The 10,417-nt window shown below is 40.0% G+C and overlaps 1 non-coding gene across 1 annotated transcript; it reads left to right on the top strand.

The window, feature by feature from the left end:
• The first annotated feature begins 9,688 nt into the window (after window positions 1–9,688).
• LOC122100592 lies at window positions 9,689–9,852 on the top strand. The gene has a single exon (XR_006146208.1). It is a non-coding gene; the product is annotated as a U1 spliceosomal RNA (small nuclear RNA).
• Window positions 9,853–10,417: the final 565 nt, after the last annotated feature.

The raw sequence follows: 10,417 nt of genomic DNA, 5'->3' as shown, positions 1-10,417 counted from the left end.
CCAGAGAAAATCCAGACATTTGGTCTATTTTATCTAGCTTCCTAGGTTAAGTTGTCAATTCTTTTACCTCCCAGGCTTCAAGGCCTTTAAAGCACTATGGAAGGGGGCAATAGCTTAACCCTCTCCAGAGCTGTGCTTTTTTTTTAAATTGTGAAAATACCATACAGAGGAGTTACAATTACATTGGCAAGATAGTGAGTACATTTCTTATCAAGTATTGCTGATTCCTCCTTTGTTTCCCCTTTCCATCCCTTCCCCTCTCAACCCCCCTTCCCTCCCCCCACCCCCCACTGAAGTTGTAAAGTTCGTTTTTCAACATAACATCTTATACATTTCATTGTTGTAATGGGGTCACCTGTAACCCTATTTATATATTTATTTATTTTTTGATTTTTTTATTGTGAAAATACCATACAGAGGGGTTACAATTGCATGGGCAAGATAATGAGTACATTTCTTTCTTTTTTTTTTTCTTTTGGGGTCCGGTTGTGGGGCCTGAACTCTAGGCCTGGTTGCTGTCCCTCAGCTCTTCAGCTCACGGTTAGCACTCTACCATTTGAGTCACAGCGCCACTTCCAGCTTTTTTCTTTTTGCTTATGTGGTGCTGAGGAATCGAACCCAGGGCCTCAGGCATGCAAGGCAAGCACTCTACCACTGAGCCACCTTCCCAGCCCCAATGAGTACATTTCTTATCAAGCATTGTTGCCTCCTCCTTTGTTTTCCTTTCCTATTCCTTCCCATCTCCCATCCCTCCCCCGTCCCTCCCCCACCCCTCCTTCCCGCTCTTCCTACTCCCCCCAAAGTTGTAAAGTTCGCTTTTCAACATAACGTGTTGTACATCTCATTGTTGCAATGGGTCCACCAGTATCCCTATTTAAACAATTTGTTTTTTTTCCCTTCCTTTCCACAAATTATACCAACATCAAATACAGTGAAAGCAGGGCTAATACCATGGGGGAGGTACATACAAAGCAACAAAGAAATCATTTTATAAATATGTTGGAAACAATCTCAAGAAAGAAAAAAAAAAAACATTTGAATCCTTATCTTGGGGTTCATTTCACCTAACATCAATTTGTCTGACAGTTTCTGTTTGTCTCAGACATATACTAGTTATTTCAAATAAGGGAAACCATGGGACCTATATTTCCTTGGACCTGGCTTACTTCACAGAGCTGTGTTTTAACCTTTGCATGGTCAGCTCTCAGCTTTCTGAGTACTATTGAGGTGGTGTTCCAACCTCTCAAACCTTTTCCAGGTTCAACAGCTCAGCTTGAGTCTCCTACACCTATTAATATTAATAGTATGGATTACAAACAGTAAAAAGAGAAAAATAACATTATACATTTAAACAGAAATAATTGACTACATTCATTTATTCAGGACAAAAACTTTAGCACTGCTGTTTAAGTCACTAATAACACTTTTTTAAGATATATTTTCATGGCTTTCATAAAACTTCCTATATAGTCCTTAGAGTGTCTTTTTACCTCCCATTTTTTTTATTGCATTTGCATAGTAGTATATCATCCTTAAAATCATATCACCTCATAATTAAAGTTTATCTTGTAAGTAAATACTTGTGAGACTCCAATAAAATATCAAAAAAGCTGAAAGTAGAGCTGTGGTTTAAGAGCTATAGTATAATCCTTGAGCAAAAGAGGCTCAGGGGCACTGTCCAGGCCCAAAGTTGAATCCCTAGTGACCACACATACACCCCCTTCCCACCCCAGACCCCACACACAATCAGATGATAATGTCTATGAAGTTCTTCCTTAGGATGATCTTGGTGATGTCAGCAACTGTGTCAAGTTTCTATCTCTCTTCCATGCATTTGTGGTAGTAGACAGCAGAGTCGCTGTAGTATAACACGTGTCTAAGACCTGGCATTAGCAAAGGCTATCATGTAACATATCCAACATAATGTCCAGCTCTCTTGATGGTAGATCTGCACATGGGACCCATGTACTCTTCACCTCGCTTTCCCATCCTCTGTGCCATCTGCTGCAATGATTCACTAGCCACACCAAATAGGCTTTCATAACCTTTCCTTAATTATCTGAATACTGGATGCCGGAGATGTCAAGGAGACACTCTGTGGCTATTCCCCTCCCTGAAAGTCCATTTTACCTCCTATACTTTCCTTACAGATGTGGGCAATGGTCTCTGAGAGACTTCGTGCCTGATCTTGGAGAGATTTAGTTTCATTGTATCCATAAGCTTTGGGAAATCATGCAGTGAAGGGTCCAGGTTAGGAACATAGCTCCTCCTTCTGGAGGTTTTCCTGTATGTTCTCTTGGCCATTGAACAGAAGTGGGGTCTCTGAAAGGGAACTTATATGGTGTTCTCTGTCTGTCTTGGTCCATATAACATAGAACCACTTTCCCATCCCTTTAATGATTTAGACATGCTCCATGTGATTTGTGCTGCACTGCTCTCAATGTAGTAACAATGTACCTCTACAACTGGATGTTGTGTGGATAGCTGTCCATACTTTGGCATGAGTCCCCTTCCAGGCAGGGCCCATAACTCCATGCTGGGAAAGTGAGAGGAAGATTAGCTGGCTTATATCTGTGTAGTCTGGATGACCCTCTTCATGTCCATGACCCCTCAGCATATTGATAAAGAATGACACACCATTCCCAATCATCACCAAAATGCTCACCTGGTCCTGGGCATTATCACCACTGTCTCACCCACTTCTAGCAAATTCCCTTTTTCAAGGCATTGCCAATCTTCCTCCTTGCATTCTCAGTTAAAATACTGCTGTCCATGAGTAAAGAGCAGAAGACAAGGAAGCAGGTACCCTAGGGAAAGTAAATACTGGACCTCTTCCATGGTGAGAAGATAATGCAACCTGCAACTATAGAATAGCGAAGGAGTTAAGATGGTTGTGCACACAGTTTGTGCAGAAAAAAAATGCCAGACCTAGTATGCCCTGTTCAGAGTTTCAGTCCATAATCGTCTCTAACAAAGACATCTCAGATACAGATAAACCAAGTTCATAGTGTCTTCCCTTCTTTTATTCTGTGCCTTTCTGGGGCTTGCACTCAGGAAATGGATACTATCCCTGTAGTTTATGTTTTTTCCCCTCAAGGCTACTGCTTTACCACTGGAGCCACAACTCTACTTCTAGATTTTTTTTGTACATAATTGGAGATAAAAGTATAGGCTTTCCTACCCAAGTTGGCTTCAATCACTGATCCTCAGCCTCATTAATAGCTAAGATTACAGGCTTGGCCACTGAGCCTGGCAGCAATACTCTTCCTTTTTTATTTCCTTTTCTTTATTTTTTTGTCAGTCATGGGCCTGAATTCTGGGCTTGGGCACTGTCCCTCATCTCTTCAGATCAAGGCTAGTACTTTACCACTTGAGCCACAGCGTGCCTTCCAGCTTTCTTTCTGCTTATATGGTACCAAGGAATTGAATTCAAGGCCTCATGAATGCAAGGCAAGCACTCTACCATTGAGCCACCTTCCCAGCCTCATCTTTCCTTTTCTTAAAAAAATATTATTAGGAATATGATGTTCAGAGGGGTAACAGTTAAGTCAATTAAATTAAACAGTTGTCAGGTAATGAATACATTTTTTTGGGGACAATTACACCCCTTACCTTGCTCTCAGTTTATCCCTCCCACTGTGGCTTTTTTCTGGTTAACTGGAGATAAGACTTTGCTGCCCAGGGTGACTTTGAACCACAATCCTCAGACATCAGTCTGCTGTTGAGCTAGGATTAGAGGCTTGAGCTTTAAAGTCAGGATGACTGTTCTGAAGGTTGTTCTATATTGCCTATGGGCTGTGAGCCTGAATGGACTTAGGCAGTGAATGCCAGGCAGGTCTGTTATCCAGAAGCATGTGTCCTACTTAAGCCTGACTGGCTCTCAGAACAGATAGGTGATGCTTTCAGAGCAAGAACCAGTGTGTACTAGTTCAACAGAAGTCCTCACTGTATTTATCTCATTCAACAACTACTGGGTTGCTTATATTATCAACACTTTTTCTTTCTTAAGACCATTTGTATTGTAAGATTGCAGTAACTACAGATTTGTAATGGCCTAGGAATATACATAACTGCTCCAAATCATGTTTTATTTATCTTAAAGTAGTTCTTGAATAATACTCTTTATTAGTAATGATATTATTAATATAAGTATTAAAGTTCTTCGAACATGTTTCTCTTATTAGATGAATCTTTACAGTGACATTGAAAGCATCTTCTGGAGCAGCAATGGAAAAGATACTTGGTGAATACTAAAAATGAGGGATGAGAAGTGTGAAAAACAGAACTAAGAGACTTACAAGTGTGACTGGGAAACATCTTCCACAGAGCAGAATCCCAGACTTTTGAAAGTATGTCAGTGTGAGAATAGGTCTTCAACCAGTTCACGTGACCACATGGGTGAGTCTCAATGTTGCCACATAGATATTATTTTGATTCCTATATGAAAGACTCATGTCCGATGGGCTTTCACAATGCCAGATTTATGAAAGTTTCCTGTCTTCTTTCCTTCAATATTACTTCACACTTTACTATTGAGTGCATTTTTTCTTTTAAAACATGAAAACTCAACACCATCTTTTGGACTGAGGTGTTTCTTGTCTCCCTAAAAATAGCTCTGTTATTTAAGAGGCTTCCTGACAGGTTCCAGTGCCTCACTTCTTTAATACTAGCTACTCATGAGGCTGGGATTTGAAGATCACAGTTGAAGCCTGCAATGGTAAGGAAGTCCATCAGAATTTCATCTCCAATCAATTACCAAAAAAGTCAGAAGTGGAGCTGTGGATGAAGTTGTAGAGCAGCAAAAAAAGGCATAAGGGCAGGCTGCACTCAGCCTCAGCCTGAGCCCCAGCCCAGCCTTCAGGCACACACACACACACACACACACACACATACACGTGTCTTCCTGCCAGGCTTGTCCATGGGGTCCCATGAAATTGTTGGAGACCTCTCTTCAAATGGACTCACCCTTGTATTCATGCCATTAATGTGGAAATTGACTCAGTCACCTATAGATCTATTGGTTCAGATTGTGTATTCTGCATCCCATTTCCTCTGCTTGTTTTCTGAGGTGAGTCTTGTAGTTCAATACAGCTGTTAATATACTTCAAGAGGCTGCTTATGGTCTCAGGGCCTTCATTCACACTCCAAATGGAAAAATAACATATAACCTGAGACCCTCTGCTTACTTTGAGGATCATCTATCCAGGCAAGGGCAGCTCCCTATGAATGGCATACTGGAAGCCAAGCTCAGGGTGTTCAAAACAGACAGAATTGAGGTGTGGAGGGCTTGAGTTGTTCTGAGGAAAAGCAGAGAATGGAGGAAGACAGAGAAACTGGGAAAAGACAATCTACCTTCCCATGTTTCCTTGCAGTTCCTGATCCACAGTATAACCTTTGCTAATTGTTCTGCTGTGTGTGTGTGTGTGTGTGTGTGTGTGTGTGTGTGTGTGTGTGTGTGTGTTTGTATGTCTCCGTGAATGTTTGCATGTGCACAGTAGTTCTGGGCCTTGAATTCAAGGGCTGGGCACTGGGAAGTCAGGATGAATGTGAGCAAGTATATCATATGCGTGTGTGGAAGTAACTCCATCAAACCTCTCAGTGTGTGCAACTAGTATATACTAATGAAAGTGAAAAAATGATTAAGCAATGCTTAAACTCCTTCCTAAGCTATTTAGAGATAACTTCAAAAAGTATGAGAAAGCATTGTTGGTAGGGGATATGAAAACAACTGTAGTTAAAACTATGGGATTATTCAAGCCAGGTGCTAGTGGCTCATACTTGTACTCCTAGATACTCAGGAAGCTGAGAACTAAGGATCATTATTTGAAACCTGCCTAGGCTGGAAAGTTATGACACTTTATATAAGATATACTACTCGAAGTGGTGCTTTGGGGCTTAAGCCGTAGAGTGCCCTAAGTTCAAACCACAGGACTGCCAGAAAAAAAAAAGAAATAGTCCAAACTTAAGATGTCTAGGGAGTTTTAGACTAAATGTCTTATAAAAACAAATCACTATATCTTGGGGTTCATTTGTTGTTGTTGTTTTAGGTTTATTATGTAAGTGTTTGGTCTCATTTGTATATTCTTTCCCCTGTGGTATATCCCCTTTTGTCACTGTACTTGATTTTGATACCCTGCATCTTGTATATACATTTTTCTAATTTGGGGAGGGGAAGGGAAATAACAAAATGCTAAAACAAGGACACAGGATGACCCGTTGCAACAATGATATCCATAAGACCGTATGTTGGAAATGAACTTTACAGTTTTGGGTGGGGAGAGGAGGAGTGCAGGAGGTGAGGGAGGTAAGGGATAGTGGAAGAAAAACAAGGGAAGGAGTAACAATGCTTGACCAGAAATGTACTCATTGCCTTATTTACTTAACTCTAACCCCTCTATAGACTCTTTACAATAAAATAAAATTTAAAAAATGAAAAATAACTAGTTACAGCTAAAGTAGGAAAGGAAAAAAAAAACTTTTACCCACTGGCCTGTGGGAACAGTAACTAGAAATACACAGTCAATACAAATAAATTGCAATCCCTCTATAGATTCATGCTCATGGCTACTTCACCTTCTTTGTCCCCAGGGGAAAGTCAGGAGAAATCAATACAAGCTTCCTATCCTATGACAGTCTACTCAATACCTGTACCAAGGTTGTCATCTGTAGGACATCAGATGGAAAAAGTCAACATTCCTTCCAAAAGGGTCTCAAATGAGCCTTATAAACCATAGCCTCCTACTGTCCTGATTTAAATCTTATTTCCCTTCTCAAGGTACAAATACATATAAACTTGTGGAGGGCTCTAGAGAGATGGACAAAGACTTATAAAACATATACTATGTTTCACACCAGTAGAAAACTAAAACTAGATCCTTATATAGCACCCTGCAACAGAATCAACTCCAAATGGATCAAAGACCTTGGAGTCAAAGCAGATACCCTGAAAACATTACAGGAAGGAAGAGGAGAACCTCTAGGTCTCCTTGGCACATGCTGAAAGTTTCTTAATAAAGACCCAGAAACACATCAAATCATAGAAAGGTTGGACAAATGGGATTGCATGAAACTGCAGAGCTTCTACATGGCAAAGGACATAGCTAGCAAGATCAATAGAAAGCCCAAGTATTGGGAGAAGATCTTCACTAGCCATACAATGGACAAGGGTCTCATATCTAAAATATATTTAGAACTCAAAAAATTAAATTCCCCAAAAACAAATCCTCAAAGAAACAACTGCCCCATAAATAAGTAGGCTAAAGACTTAAAGAGAAAGGTCTCTGAAGAGGAAATAGGAATGACCAATAGACACATGAAGAAACCCTCAACTTCTCTAGCCATAAAAGAAATGAAAATCAAGACAATGTTGAGATTCCACCTCACCCCAGTTAGAATGGCTATAATCAAGAACTCTAATAATAACAGATGATGGAGGGGATGTGGTCAAAAAGGAACCTTACTGCATTGTTGGTGGGAGTTCATCCACTTTGGAAAGCAGTATGGATATTCTTCAAAAGACTCCACATAGAGCTTCCCTATGACCCAGCAATCCCACTTTTGAGCATTTACCCAAATGATCACAAACAAGGCTATATTAAAGCTACCAGCACAACTGTTTATTGCAGCATTATTTAACCATAGCTAGGATATGGAACCAACCCAAATGACCCTCAGTAGATAAATGGATCAAGAAAATGTGACATATATATGTATATATACATATACATGTATATACACACACACACACACACACACACACACACACACACATATACACAATGGAATTCTATGCCTCCATTAGAATTACATCACCCCACTTGTTAGGAAATAGAAAGACTTGGAAAAAATTATATTAAGTGAAGTAGGCCAGGCCCCCCCAAAACGTAGGTCTTATAGTTTCCCTTTTTTTCAATAACTAGTATATGTCTAGGACAAGAAGAAAAAATCAAAAGCTATGTACATATGACCATATAAGATGATGTTAAGTGAAATAAACCTCAAGACAGTAACTCAAGTGCTTTTTTCTTCCTTGCTATTGTTTTTAACATATTTATAATGTACTATGTGATTTTTTTTGTTTCTCTGGTATGTTCTTCCTCTAGGGTATTACTCTGTTTTCCCTGTATTTGTTTCTGGTGACCTGCATCTTATATGTACATAACAAGATGCTTAAATAAGGATACAGTTTAACCCATTGTAACAATGAGATGTACAAAACACTATGTTGAAAACAAACTTTACAACATTTGTCGGGGATGGGAGGTGTTGGGAAGGTGGGGAGGGAAGGGATGTTTGGGGAAAAAGAAAGGAGGAGGTGACAATGCTCGCTAGGAAATGTGCCCACTACTTTACTCATGTAACTGTAAACCTTCTGTACAATATTTTTACACTAAAAATATTTTAAAAACAGCTTAAAGAATATATACTATGTTTCAATAAATTGAATGAGGATTCATAAAAGGCATGTTTTGAATTTTATTTTTAAAATAAAATGAGGGCTGGGAAGGTTGCTTAGGGGTAGAGTGATTGTCTTGCATGCATAAGGCCCTGAGTTCCATTACTCATCACCACATAAGTCGGAAAAAGCCAGAAGTGGTGCTGTGGCTCAAATGGTAAAGCACTATCCTTCATCTAAAGAGCTGAGGGACAGTGACCAGGCCCAGATTTCAGAGTTCAGGCCCCATGACTGACAAAATGAAAGAGAGAAAGGAAGGAAGGAAGGAAGGAAGGAGGGTAGGAAGGAAGGAAGGAAGGAAGGAAGGAAGGAAGGAAGGAAGGAAGGAAGGAAGGAAGGAAGGAAGGAAGAAAGGAAGGAAGGAAGGAAGGAAGAAAGGAAGGAAGGAAGGAAGGAAGGAAGGAAGGAAGGAAGGAAGGAAGAAAGTTGAGATAGTGTCCAGGGCCAAAGTTCAAGCCCTGAAAAAGTACCCCCTCACCAAACACAAAATCATACACAGGGCTGGGATTCAGCTTAGCAGCTTACCATGCATGAGTTTTGATCCCTAAAACAAGGAGAGGGAGGGATTGGGTGAGGGAAGAGAGAGGGAGGGAGAAAAGGATAGGGAGAAATAACAGCATATAGAAAAGAGGATAGCTCTGCATAATGATATTCACTAGGGTACATGGTCAGGCAAACATTTTCTGTAAAGGAACAGAGTAAGTACATCCAGGCCTTGGGAGTCACATGATATGCCGTAACTATTCCATTCTTCTGTGGCAGTGTGACAGGGGACACAGATAAAATGAATGCATTAAAACTTTACTAACATTCACTGAAACTTGAATTCTATTTTTATTTGAAATATGGCTAGTGTAACTGTGTGTCTGAATTTTTAATTTTATGTAATTTTGCTTACTGTAAGTATTGTCGCTTACAGCGTTGTGGCTAGCTACTCAACTGAGTAGAACAAGTCTGGCCTCTGATGAAGTCTTAGAGCACCTCCAAAGTAATCCAGGAATACAAGCCATGGAAGTCACTCAGCTTTTTGGTAGTCACAGTAAGAAACAGTAAAATAAGAAAATAAATAAAACCTTCAATTAAAAACACCAAAGGAGCTTTAATAAAAATTCAGCAAAATTTACCTAGTATTTAAAGCTTAATCCTCAGATTTCAGCATTCTGAGTAGCTAGGATTACAAATGTGAACTACTCTCACATGTTTGTTAGTTTTTTAAATACCAAGTCAGCCTTGTTACTTACCTGGCAGGGGAGATACTATGATCACGAAGGTGGTTTTCCCAGGGCCAGGCTTATCTATTGCACTCCAGATTTGCTGACCCCTGAGATTTCCCCAAATGTGGGAAATTCGACTGCATAATTTGTGGTAGTGGGGGACTGTGTTAGTTCTCTCCACTGGATGGATAGATAGATAGATAGATAGATAGATAGATAGATAGATAGATAGATAGATAGATAGATAGATAGATAGATAGATAGATAGATAGATAGTATTGTATTTTATATTGGCCTCATCTGCTTTCCTGCACTCAGCAGTCACTTGGTCCTAAGGAGTACTGTAAAGGATGAGGTACCTCTAGGCCTACTTTGTAGTTGCTAGGAACTACAAGGAGTAGAGAAATCAGCTTGAACTCACCATGAGAAAATAAATGAGGAAGTTGGGTGCAGGTGGCTTACACATGTAATCCTAACTACTCAAGAGGCTGAGATCTGAGGATTGCAGTTCAAAGCCAACCCATGTAGGAAAGCTCATGAGATTCTTATCCTCAATTAACCACCAGAAGACCAGAAGTGGGCTCTGGCTCAAGTGGTAGAGCACTTCACTTAGGCTGAAGAGCTCAGGGACAGCACCCAGAGTTCAAGTCCCATGATTTACAAATAAAAAGAAAGAAAACAAATGAGTGACCAGAGCCAATGGCTCATACCTGTAATTCTAGATAGTTAGAAGGCTGAGATCTGAGGA

The sequence above is a fragment of the Dipodomys spectabilis genome, unplaced genomic scaffold (genome assembly GCF_019054845.1).
Source record: "Dipodomys spectabilis isolate Male_0828 unplaced genomic scaffold, ASM1905484v1 ptg000587l, whole genome shotgun sequence".
Classification (NCBI taxonomy): domain Eukaryota; kingdom Metazoa; phylum Chordata; class Mammalia; order Rodentia; family Heteromyidae; genus Dipodomys; species Dipodomys spectabilis.
This window is presented reverse-complemented; position numbering and strand designations above follow the sequence as displayed.